Raw genomic sequence first — 11992 nt, 5'->3', positions numbered from 1 at the left:
AACATCAAGTTCTTTTGCTTTTTTTATTTATTATTGATGCAAGATGTATTTTGATTTTTTTTTATAAAATAAAGACGCAAATATATGCGTTTTAAAAAATACGGAAAAAAAAAACAAAATACTAGTGTCATAGTTTTGATCAAAAAGTGTAGAAATTTTCTTAAAATTTGATCTCCGTGGATATCCGTGGGGATCTGTGGGGATGGGGATGGAGGGAAATATTCCCCCGTGGCGGGGATTGGAGATGGGGATGGGGACTAAATTTAGGGGCGGGGCGGGGAGTGGAGAAGCATCCTCCGAACAATATCTGCCCCGTTGACATCCCTACTTAGCTTCCATGCTTCCATGCATCCCATCCCATCTCTGTAGAAATTCCCTTTTTAACCCCTGAATTCGAAGATGCATCTCCGAACGTCCCATAATACATTTTTTAGCGGTTTATTCGGATATGCATCACCAAAAAAAATTTAAATCATGGTTGTTTCGGAGATGCATCTCCGAATAAACCTATTTTTTTTAATTTTTAGTTTTTTCAAAGATGCATCTCCCTGAATTAGGGAATATAATTTCATCCCACAATAGAAACCCCCCATTCTATCTATTTTTTAAGTCATCTGTTAAACCTCAAACACCCTAAAATCTAAACTTCCAAAACTTGTTTCAAGTCATTTTTAAGCATTTCCACTCATTACAAATCAGTTCGCTCCAATCTCAACACATTTTTACTTATCGAGTGAGTTTTTGTAAAATTCTTTTTCTATTTGCATGTGTATAAAAATATGTTTAAGATCATTTAAAGTTAGTAGGTTGAGTTGTATGTTGTAAAATGTTGCTTGTTTGAAGTTAAAAATGTGTAAAAATTTCATTTTTGGGTGATTGAGGTTGAAGCTCCAAAAATGGATGTCGCAGGTAGTTTCAGAAGCACATCTCTGAAAACACCTCTGAGGGGTTGAGCAAGCTGAGAGGGGTCGAGAACACGGTCGGGTACCGCGGGAGGAAGTGGAGGGACCATCCACTTATACTCCCTTGAGTCGCCTATCTCATGCGTCCTCATTAGGGATTATGAGGAGGTACTGGAGGAGGTACATGTTCCTGCATGCGAGGAGGATTAATAAAGACAGAACACTCATTTTTTTTATCATTCCTCAAGGTGTAATGACTCCTTGATTAATGCATAATGCATAAAATAAAGCATTCTTGAACAATCCTCTAGGAGATCCTTTATAATATATATAATTAATGCATAGATCTTCATATAATGATAAAGATAAACATTTTTCGTGCAATCCTCCAAAAATGTTTTATAACTTTTTCATAAATTATATAAATTATTATTTTGTTATCCTTCAAGGATACTTGATAAGTTCTTTAGCAACTATATAATAAACTATTATTTTTCTATCTTTTATTGATGCTTGATAAGTTCTTCTAGAATTATATAATAAATTATTCTTTTTTTATCCGTTATGGATGCTTGATAAGTTCTTCTGGAACTATATAATAAATTATTATTATTATTATTATTATTATTATTATTATTATTATTATTATTATTATTATTATTCTATCCTTAAAGAATGCTTGATAAGTTCTTCAGAAACTCTATAATAAATTCATTACTATTGCTCAGATATATTTTTTAAGTTTTTCGGGAACTATATAACAAACACAATGTTTTGTAAACCTCCATGGATTATTTGATAATTTAATAATATATAATATTAAAATTCAACACAGGTAATGGAAAATAATAAAATAATATTATCTCAGATAGTTAGGGCTTCAATTTTTTTTCCTTTTGAAGTTGGTAGAATTTCGTGCTGATAACGTGTTATGAAATTTATAAAAAGCAATATAGTATAAGAGTAGAGATGAAATTTATACAAATTTACACCCGTTTAAAAACGGGTGTGAATACATGTTATATTACACCCTTTTTAAATATAAAATAGATATAAATACATTCTACGTTGCACCCTTTTTTTACAAAAATTGGGTGTAAATAAGTTCTACGTTACACCCGATTTTAATAAAAATCAGGTGTAAATACATTCTTAATTACACCCTATTTTATTAAAAATCATGTGTAAATACATTCTACGTTACACCCTATTTTAATAAAAATCGGGTGTAAATACGATCTTAATTACACCCTATTTTACTAAAAATCGGGTGTAAATACATTTTTAATTACACCCTATTTTAATAAAAATCGGGTGAAAATATGCTCTTAATTACACTCTATTTTAATAAAAATCAGGTGTAAATACGTTCTTAATCATACCCTATTTTAATAAAAATCGAATGTAAATATGTTCTTAGTTACACCTTTTTTAAATATAATTTACATCCTTTATAAATGAACAAATTATACCAGTTACACCCTATTTAATATGTTACATTACACCCTATTTTAAAAACATTTGATTACAACCAACAACAAGAATTCAAGTTTTTCAAAACAATATTTATCATTATCATGTCATCATTCAACAATACTTTTACATATTTATATATAGCAACATAAAATAGGTAAAAATTTGTTGAGCTACACAAGACGTTAAACAAATTAACATCGTTAAGAAATTCAGAAGTTACTATGATTGTCAAGCTCTTCTGACCCCTTTTCACCACTCTCCTTTCCTATAGCATTTAGAAACGCTTCATTAACATCTCTAACATCGAGATTTTGATCCTCAGCCACAATCATTCCTTCCATAGAAAACCCATTTTTACAAGAAACACTTGCTTGCTCAACATTTACGCACATCTTTTCAAAAACCTATAAAATAGCAACCAACTTGACACCTTTCTCACATGTGACCTTCACCATAAAAGCTCCTGTCCTTATTTTCTCTATTTTAACATCCTGTTAAATTTTGTAACACATTAAATATAATCATCAATATCATGTTATTTGTGTTCTCCTAAGTCAAAAAGGTTAAGATAAAAAAAACATAGCATGTTATAATTGACATTATAATTCAATAGACTAATGTAGTATTTTCTAGTGGCTACCAAGTTTTCATACTCTCTTTTGACATTTTCCAGTGTAAGCTTTAGCGTCTGTATATGCAGAAAACTAATTCTAGCAATAAAATTCCTGTTTGATATTGGGCTTCAAAAATAAACCAGCAAAAATTTCATAAAGATTTTTCAGCTTATTTTCATAATTAATTCTCCAAATTAACTAAATTTACTTTTGTATTTTGATATAAAGTATAAAATACAATATAAAAAATAATAGATTTATCCGTGTTTATTAAAATAGGTCGGTCTGATAGACTTAAAAGGTTTTTTTTATAGTTTGTGGCCCAACCAATTTAATTAAATAGGCTTATTAAAAAACCTAAATCTTTTGGTCTGGCCTTGGTCTATATAGGCTAGACCATAAGTCCCTATTAATTATTCTGACATATTCCCACCCTTACCCACAACTTAATTTTTTCTTGTATTGATGGTAGGATTTTCATCTAACAATTTGTCTTATGCTTCAGCTTCTTCATTGTTTGTGTATTGATTTATACCACCAAACAAATATGCTTCCAATCCGTCTAGAGGAGGTGATTTAAAGGAGCATTCCTCAGCATAATGATCTATTATACCAAACATGCATGCAACAAGTATCATCAATGAAATGACTATTGGTGAGGCTAGACAATATTAATTCAATCTTTTCATCTCCCACATTAGTAGTAAGTCTATCATTCTTGAAATCTATGATTGAAAATCAATGGTTTTATTTTGTAAATGAAAATCATTTCAATCTAATATACTTATATGTCTGTCAGTGCACTTATTTAATATAAGAGATAAATGTCTTAACATTTATCTATTGTTTTGTATTCAAGAGATAAATGTTATAACAAATGCATGTATATGAAAGCTCTTTATGTTCATTCTATATCCATCAAATAATTGCATCCCTTCACATATTTACTTAATTTGTTTATGAAATTTAGATATTTTAAAGATTTAACCTGTCAGTAATTAATTCATGGTGATTGTTATTACTAGTAAAAGAAATTTCAATTATTACTGGTGGTAATTTTATTTGTATGAAGATTCTATAATAAAATTGTATATATTACACTTTTAACCAATCATCTACAAGCATATGATTTTATCATATTTATTATTTATTAAATTATATAATTTTTAATTGTTTTTAAAACACATTGGAAAAATAGGACCTAAGCCCAAGAAAAAAATGAGTACAACATGATGATCTTAAGGGTATCGATCCTCAAAACATCTATTAAAAATAAAGCTCTAATGTCGACGAACATCAAAATAAATGATAGTCAGAACACTTGAATTGGAAAAGAAATTTTCATTGATTTTAAGTAATTAATACAACAAAACCCTAAATACATCATCATGAAGAACTGCAAAAAGATATTATGAAGAAACCCTAAATACATCATCAACTATTTTGAATTTATAATTCATGTAGGTCCAACATTGAGCCACATTCGGTCTCAAGGGCATCAGATAACCCTGCCATCCGCATCTTTTTGACTATCCCTTTTCGAATAAAGATTTCAGATAAAAGTCTTCTGTAGGGAATGTAGAAAATCTTGCCTTTCCTTGAACTCAAGATTTTCTCTTTAAGATAGTTAAAGATGGTAAGCGGTATGTTGACTTTCTTCTTAATAAGAAAGAAATACATAAATTGAAAGTCACCTTGAGTCATTACTTTCTGATCTTCTATTCTTGGGCGAAAGTTTCCCACCAAAAGTTGATGCCAGATCTTTGCCAAGAGAGCAATGAAGGAGTTATCAGGGTTGGCGAAGACCTCATTCATAGCATCAGAAATGAAGCCCCTGTTGTAGAGCTCAACACAAGTTCCACTATCTTCACATTTCATCACCCTTGAAATGAGTTTTGGAGTGATAGTGATAGGAAAACCAAAAACATTAGAACAGATAACAGACTTACCCTTGCCGTTTAGTTGAATGGATGCATTCATCCAAAATTCTTTAACAGTGACAGGATAGATGGATCCATCTAAAATGTTTATGTAGTGTTCCAGATTTTGTGAAGAGAACATCTCTGAAAAATCAATTTCATGTTCTTTGAAATCATCAAGAGACACTATTTTCTCTCGGAGGACTGATAGAACGGTTTCCTTCCTATTAAAAGAAGACATATTGATAGAGTTGGAAGAAAATGAGAGCAAATAAGTCCAACAAAATGAAAATTTAAATAAAACAAGGGGACAGGATGCTTCTACGAGGTTTGTACTGCCCCAGTATTTATAGGAACATGTTCTTACTTTGGCATTTTAGTTTTGTTAATTTCATAATTACATTTTTTACAAAATAGGAAACTGTTTTTTAATTAAAAGGATTTCCTAAAATCGATTCTTAGATTTGAAAACAAATGCGTGTATATGAATATTACCAAAAAAATAAAATAAAATGCATGTATATGAATGAATTTATGAAAACAAATGCATGTATATGAAAGCTCTATATGTTCATTCTATATCAATCAAAAAATTGCTTCGTCTCACATATTTACTTAATTTGTTAATGAAATTTAGATATTTTAAAGATTTAGCCAGTAACTAATTGATGGGTAAATTTATTTATTTTTGTCAATTATTAGTGGTAATTTTACTTGTAAGATTCTATAATAAAATTTGATATATTACACTTTTAACCAATCATATATTAGCATTTTTTTAATATAAAAATATATTGATTCAAAAAAGTAACAAATGCATATCGTGGTGATATCAAACGATCTAGCCTCAATGCTACATAGGAAGATAGAAAAGCACCAAAGAAACAAAATAAAAGAAAACCTATAGCATTAGCTCAGGAATGTGAGTTCGAAGCTTATTAATATACCATCCTCTATATGTTATCATATATATGGAGTTACATCGTATAGTGTTGATATCTTTCGCTTTTCCAAAACAGTTTGTGTTCCTATACATCCATAGCCCATATAGTGTCTCTGTTATAGCAAGACGAAGTAAGGCTGCCTTCTTCCCTTTCCCAATACCATGGTGAATGATCCAGTTCAGCTATCGGTTCTAGATCCCCGGTTCATGCTGAAACTCAATCCATCCTAAGACATCCTTCCACACATTTTCCATAGGTGTGTGATAGTTTCCTCGGCCTCACAGAAGCATCCATCCTAGCTCTTGGTTGTACCATTATGGAAAGCTATGGTGGGGGAGGTTTTGATTCTTGGTTCTTTCTAGAGGATTCAAACAGTTTTAGAAATGGAAGGGTTTCACTCGGTAAGGGTATCGGTCTTGGGTCCGATTCTCTGTTTATTAGAAGAACTTGAACATGGAGGAGCTATGGAGGTTTTGTTAGGGGAAGGGGAATCGAGATGGAAAACATGGTTTTCAGTGGTTAGAAGGTGGAAAGAGGAGGATGTAGATGAGGATAGTCGGGTTAGGGTGACAGTATTTGAAATACTGTGTTTCGCGTGACATAATGACTTTTTTGTGGCTTTGGCGAATTATCTTGGCTCGTTCGTGAGTTTGGACGATGATTCCTCCAACAACAACAATTTTGACTTTGGTAGAATCACGTTGAAAGTGAAATTAGCCTTTAGTCTGCAGAAATCAGTTTCAGTGTGTATTGACGGGAAGCCCTTTTACTTGACTCTCTGTGAAGAAGGCATCCACGTAGTTAGCACTTTTTTTCCACAAAAAGGGATGTGCCAACCAAGTACATGAAGTAACACCTCAAAGCACACTGACGGTGATACTGAACAAAGAAGTCATCACCCTCATTATCATAATTAGCTGCCGCAACAAGGTGGGGTTGATAAAAGTCCTTCAAGAATTAGAACTTCGCATGTACCCCATTAGTCAAAGAACACTGCTCAACTTCTATTTTCAGTTGAGCACCTAAATACTCAATCATCCACTCAATGGTAACATCACGAGTGATGCGGTAGTCGTTAAGGAGTCTCTCTCGGATATAAAGGTGTAGCAGGCAGGCGACGTCATCTAGAGTGATCATCATCTTTCCAACCGAAAAGTGGAAAGATGACGTCTCATTGTGCCATGTGTCTACGAACGCCCCTGCATTCCGTGGCTAATGGTGATATAACCGGAACAGCAAAGTCCTGAAAGTCTGGAGTTAATAATGGAATCCTTGAACCAATGTGCAATAGGATGATGCAGAGTGAATATTTTGCAAGTGTGGTTTACGGACTTTAGCACCGTCCGTTCATGTAAAACAAAAATTAATATCAAGATGGAGGTGAAATACGAAATGGTAATAAAAAAAGTAAAAGTGTTATAAAAAAGTGTAATGAAAAATATACCTCTCCACTGCAAACATGTCGAACGACATGATTAGAGTAATATCTCAAGAGGGGTGTGTCAGAGGGTCCTCCAGGGTAAGCAGGGGTAACAAGCATGAGTACAGAAACACGGACCTCCTCAGGTGCTGGAACACGAACCTCCTCGCATGCAGGAACATGTACCTCCTCCAGTGCCTCCTCATTATCCCTAATGAGGACACACGAGATAGGCGACTCAAGGGAGTATAAGTTGATGGTCCCTCCACTTCCTCCCACGGTACCCGACCGTGTTCTCGACCCCTCTCAGCTTGCTCAACTCTCTCCCACTGAGGGGAAGCAGTTTAGGTTGGCCTGCCGAGTCTAACTCTGTTCGAGTTATCAGGCATTTTTCTTGGAAAAGGAATAATCACAAGAACTGGTTTGAAAAAAAAAACTCAGTCATTATTTCAGAGATGCATCTTCGAAACCCCTCAGAGGTGTTTTCGGAGATGTGCTTCTGAAACTACCTGCGACATCCATTTTTGGAGCTTCAACCTCAATCACCCAAAAATGAAATTTTTACACATTTTTAACTTCAAACAAGCAACATTTTACAATATACAACTCAACCTACTAACTTTAAACGATCCTAAACATATTTTTATACACATGCAAATAGAAAAAGAATTTTACAAAAACTCACTCAATGAATAAAAATGTGTTGAGATTGGAGCGAACTGATTTGCAATGAGTGGAAATGCTTAAAAATGACTTGAAACGAGTTTTGGAAGTTTAGATTTTAGGGTGTTTGAGGTTTAACAGATGACTTAAAAATTAGACAGAATGAGGGGTTTCTATTGTGGGATGAAATTATATACCCTAATTCGGGGAGATGCATCTTTGAAAAAACTAAAAATTAAAAAAAATAGGTTTATTCGGAGATGCATCTCCGAAACAACCCTGATTAATTTTTTTTTCCGGTGATGCATATCTGAATAAACCGCTAAAAAATGTATTATGGGACGTTCAAAGATGCATCTTCGAATTCAGGGGTTAAAAAGGGAATTTCGGCAGAGATGGGATGGGATGCATGGAAGCATGGAAGCTAAGTATTTGACGGGGGAAACAGGCGCGCGGGAGGACAACAGGCAAGTAGAGATCAGAAGGCTGGAAGCATCCAACTTAGTGGTGTGGCGTGGGTTGTCCGCTAAACCTTTGGATATCTTAATCAATTGGCCTGTTTGATCCAAATCAAGTGGTTGTGCATTTCTATCATAATTTGTAAACAAATTTTTATCACACAGTTAAGAATGAGGGATTTCAAAATTAAGTTGATTGGGACGAGACACATGACAGCCAAGGATTTGACAGGGGAAACAGTCGCGGAGGGGGCAACAGGTGCGTGAAGCGTCTGATCATGATCAAAAGACTGGGAGCGTCCAACTTTAATGGTGTGGTGTGGGATGTCCTCTACACCTTTGAATAGCTTGATCAAGTGGACTATCTAATTTAACTCAAGTTGTTGTGCATTTATACGATATTTTGGAACATAACTTATGTTACACGGTTAAGAATGAGGGCTTTCAAAATTAAGTGAATCTAACCGTTGGGATTTATTTACTGTTAGGGCCAATTAATTCTCTTGTACTTGCTAAATACTAGTGTTATTATAAAAGCCAGTGTCTACTTATGATTTACACTCTTTCATCTTGTGAACTCAGTACTATTCCTTTCTAATATATTCTTCCAACGACTCAATTTTTTTCCTTTTCATTTGGATTAGAGTTTTCAATTTGCCCACTAATTTTTGCTTCCATATTTTTTGAACATCTTCACCTTCTGATTATCTTCCACCATAATTATCAAAAAACCATTACCACTAAATCATTTTCTATAAGCAGTGCATAGATGATTTCTTCTTCTTCCAAAAAATTAATTTTTTCCATACCGTTTGAAATGGAAGAAAAATCAGAGAGAGGAGTTGATTGATGATAAGTTGTAAGCTGAGATACATAAATACCTGGGTGTATCTTAGAAGATGGTGGAAGCTCTAACTCGTATGCCGTTTTCCAAATGCGACATAGCACTTTAAAAGGGCCGAAAAATCTGTTAGCCAACTTTTGAGAGGTGCGTTTTTGAACCAATGTCTATCTATACGGTTGTAAATGCAAAAATACCAATTCTCCAGGTAAAAATGCACCAGCCTTCCTTTTTTTATCTGCACGTTCTTGCATTTTGTTTCTGCAAACTTTGTCAAACGGTCTTAAATAACCCAAATCAAAATGTGTCCAAATAACAAAGGTAAGTGAATTATAAAATCCATTAAAAACTCTTCCCACACTTGTGTTGGAATTTCTAATGATTCTAGTAAATAATTTTCTTTGTTGGAAAATACTTGTTTTGTTGATAGACTTTGAAACATTGAATGAAATTTTTGACGTCTCTGTACATGTCAGACCAACTAAAAGAAGCATAAGTGCGAGCTAGTGTTGGTTGAAGTCTTGAATGTACCGCAGTAGGCATTGAATAATATTTTGAAAGAACTGATTGAAACAGTTCTTGAATGGGTGGTATGTATACTTGTATTTGTAGTACAAAATGTCGTTTTAGAGTATGAAAAGTTGTTGCATGTGTGATTATGAGTTTATTTTAGCATCAGCTCTTGTCCTTCTTTTTCCTTTATGTAATTAGAGGTGGAAATATGGGTGAGAATATGCTAGGCCAACTAATAGGGGCTTAGGACCTAGCCTACACAAACTCAGGTCATGTCAGATTTTTTTAAGTAGAAAAGACCTATGTGTTGAAAAAAGACCTATGTGTTTTTATAAGCCTATTTAGTTAAAAAGGCTATGCCTCAAGCCATAAAAAGTCTTTTAAACTTATCAGGCCAGTCTATTTAAATTAGTATGAATAATTTTATTATTATAATTATATTGTATATTGCACTTTTAATTAAAATACAGAAATAAAGTTTAATTATCTTTAATAACTTATGAAAGTTGAGTGAAAACACTTTATGAACTATAAGTTTTTTCGTAAAGTTTTTTTTATACAAATAGTCTCACAAAACTTATGCTACTAAATAATCATAGATAAGTTAATACAAACAAATTTTTAGTATCATTGATCTTTTAGTTTTTTTAGTCTATATAAACATTAATTAAATTACTTATATACATATGTTCAAATAAAATAAGCTTTTAAGTAGGCTAACACGTCAATCAGACATTTGAAAAGGTCATGCTTAAGCTTAAAAATAAGCCTATAACATGCTACATGCGAAACTTAGGCTTTGATATTTTGAACATGCTAGACTTAGGCTTGGCAAAGCGTAGCTTGACCCAACTTATTCCCACCTTATAATAAATTTTAAGGCTTGAGCATGGTCTATGGCATATTATAGACTTTTTTTTACTCGGTTTGAACTTTTTAAAAGCTTGGTCTTACTTGAAATGCTATTTAAAAACCTATTTCATGTCAAGACTTTCAAATAGTTCATTTTATCTAATTTTAAATAGATAACACAAACTTTTATATACTATTTAGCCATTTTCTAATATATATCAATATATATGCTGATCTATCAAGTTTCATAGATTTTTTTAATAGCCTAAGCTTGACCTAATTAATTAAATAGGATTTTTAAAAAGCTTAAACTTGACCTTTTTATTAAACATGCCAAGATTAAATAAGCAAAACTATATGCCCTTATAGGATGGACTGACCTATTCATATTATTAGGTGTTTTCTTTCGTTGTGTCAGAAGCAATGGAATTGTTGAGGAGATGGAGATTAAGGGTACTTCATCCTATGTGTGTCAGCGACTATATGCATATGCAACTTGGTTTTCCTTTCAAGTTTGTAAATATTTCAAAATTGAAACCTTGTAGCTTTAAGGCCCACTTATGTTGTTCTAAAGTCTGGATTGTTTGGACCAACAAATTTTTCAAACTCTTTTGATTCATAAATATATGAAAATGCCTTCCAATAAGATACTGACGCCATTTTTTACAGCTTCTGTGTTGGCGTACATATCACAGACATATACTTAAGAAGCTTGCATGCGGTTACACATCTTTTTAATGAAGAAAGCTAAAGGGTGGCTCTCCTAAGATAGAACAAAATCGATGGCTACAACAGAAGCACCTCTCTCAAGAATGAAGACCTTAAAAACATATGGAAGAGCCAATACAAGGGTTTCTGCCATGCTTTTCTTAAGTGTTATAAATGTTATAGCAGCTGATGTATGTTGGAACAAGTTTGGTTCTACAACTAATACTTGAGTTTTGATGATAACAAGTATACAATATAAGGATAATAGTTTTGTACTATAACAGTTTGTTATATGTGCAGGATCTGATAATTAGTTCTGGAATCTGGGTTACCAAGTTGTGGACTTTGGACAAGTAAAAGTTTTGGACTCTAATGAGCAACTCTGGACACAAAACGAACTCTGAACCAATGATGAATACAACCAATAATGAAAACAACCAATGATGAATACAAGATGTGTTTACAAGCAAATATACATCTAAAAGCATCAACTCAAATCGTGAAAGGGTCTTATCCAGAATGACTGATTAAAGTCTGTGAAGTCTCAACGTTTTAAAGCTCTCAAGACACTATGATCAAGCTTCAGTAACTCATACTAAGAAGCATATGACTCAAGAAGTTAACTATGAAGAGAGATAATAACTCTAAATTCTGATTAAGCTTCACCAGTACTTATCTGAAG

General features: G+C 33.0%; 1 pseudogene; it reads right to left on the bottom strand.

Annotated features, from left to right (window-relative positions):
• Nucleotides 1–2587: 2587 nt before the first annotated feature.
• Nucleotides 2588–10756, bottom strand: LOC131614884 (uncharacterized; annotated as a pseudogene).
• Nucleotides 10757–11992: the final 1236 nt, after the last annotated feature.

The sequence above is a fragment of the Vicia villosa genome, linkage group LG6 (assembly GCF_029867415.1).
Source record: "Vicia villosa cultivar HV-30 ecotype Madison, WI linkage group LG6, Vvil1.0, whole genome shotgun sequence".
In the NCBI taxonomy this organism is placed as follows: domain Eukaryota; kingdom Viridiplantae; phylum Streptophyta; class Magnoliopsida; order Fabales; family Fabaceae; genus Vicia; species Vicia villosa.
This window is presented reverse-complemented; position numbering and strand designations above follow the sequence as displayed.